The sequence below is a fragment of the Aplysia californica genome, unplaced genomic scaffold, assembly GCF_000002075.1.
Source record: "Aplysia californica isolate F4 #8 unplaced genomic scaffold, AplCal3.0 scaffold00061, whole genome shotgun sequence".
Taxonomy (NCBI): domain Eukaryota; kingdom Metazoa; phylum Mollusca; class Gastropoda; order Aplysiida; family Aplysiidae; genus Aplysia; species Aplysia californica.
The window spans coordinates 1595529-1597135 of NW_004797331.1; the positions used below are offsets into that span (position 1 = coordinate 1595529).

A 1607-nucleotide genomic window follows, 5' to 3' on the forward strand; every position below is an offset into this window, starting at 1 on the left:
TCTCTCTCTCTCTCTTTCTCTGTCTCTGTCTCTTTCTCTCTATCCCTTTCTGGCCCTCTTTGCCCCCCCCCCACTCTCTCCCTCTCGCCCTCTGTCTCTATCTGTCACTCTGTCTGCCTCAGTCTGTCTCTGTCTCATATCTATGTCTCCTCTCTCTCTCTTTTTTTCTTTATATCTCTCCCTCTTTCTCTCTATTTTTTTTTCTCTCTCTCTCTTTCTCTCTCGACATTGTTGAACTGTTGTGACCCTGTCTTGTCAACTCAAAAAACAAAATTCTTTGATGTTGATTGGCAACAGCTGCATTGATTAGTTTCATAATGAAGGAAGTTAAAATATTATCATGTCTGGCCAAAATAAAAACTAAGTTCTGAAAAGCACCTAAGTTTATTCTTCAGATACAGAAACTACAGTATCTTCCCCAATCTGCGAATTGCCGGTCTGATGACGTTAATGATCGCGGCTTGTTTGGACACATTTGGAAGATTAATTAAGTTGTTAAAATTCGACGCGTTCATAATTGAGTGCTTCCATGGGTGAAGGTAGACGGCTGTGATCTTGGTCGGCCATGAGGAGAAAAAGACGATACTTTAAAAGCCTTCAATGACTTTTATCACGTCACAGGGAATAGTTCGTGTCTGAAAGCACGGAAGATAAAGGGTTCTAAATTTATACGTGCTTTAATGTGTCCCTCGCGCTCATATGACCTTATGCATATTTTGCGAGCGCCGTAAACATTAAAAGAAAAAAGTATTTTTTTAGACATCATTAAAAAAAAAATGTTTATGCCATGATAATGATTGAAGTGTACTTTGAGGATGAAGAATTAACTCTACAGGAAGGGTGGTTCAATCTAAATCGAGGGTGTCCAAATTTGTTCAGGAGTGCTATTTCATTGCTTGTTGTAAGCACTGTTTTCTGAGCGTACGCTTCTTTAAACAAAACAGAAAAAAACCAAACTTATAATCGATCAATGAAAAACGAACTTGTGCAGCCCCTCCTCCATTAATTAGCAACGCTTCGCCTACAAGAGCTGCGGGGCCTGGTTGGTGGGTGTATGGACGCACGCGCGTGACACAGGCTTAGAGTGAGTCCCAGTTTCAGCGAATATCTGCTTTCGTCGAGGCGGGAAGAGGTAGATAGACCTCTGCGTCCGATGCGCGTGCTCTCTCCCACCGGTGTTCTCTGCTTAGGGTCTGTGACTACTACTGAGAGTGAAGTGGTTAGCTTCAGGACTTAGGGTGATCGGCGGCTGTCTCTTCTTTGACGAGACACTGTTCCACCTACCTGAATATCTTTTTGTTGTCTTGCTTGAGTTTGTGATCGAGCCTTATGTCTGTCTGTCCGTCTGGATCCACACGCGCGCTTCTTCATTGTGTTCGCGCTTGTTGAGTGAGACAGACTGGCGCATTTTCTTAGTGTGGATGACCATAGCGCGAATTTGAGCAGTGCGGGATATCCAGAGATTTTATTCTAGCGTGTGTTCAAGCGGTTATTATTGGTGCTGTTTGTGGACTTCCTTGTCGCCGAACCTTTTGGTGTTTTTTTTTCTCTCCAGGCATATCCAGCTTTTCTATTGAGACGCTATCAGGTGAGTCACATAATACCCC

The 1607-nt window shown here is 43.2% G+C and overlaps 1 protein-coding gene across 1 annotated transcript in view; it reads left to right on the top strand.

The window, feature by feature from the left end:
* Nucleotides 1-1123: 1123 nt before the first annotated feature.
* The window catches only part of LOC101848420 (globin), a gene marked incomplete in the record, with an annotated part of 87484 nt that continues 87000 nt past the window's right edge, over nt 1124-1607 (top strand). Inside the window, 1 exon segment of the mRNA XM_013079728.2 lies at nt 1124-1588.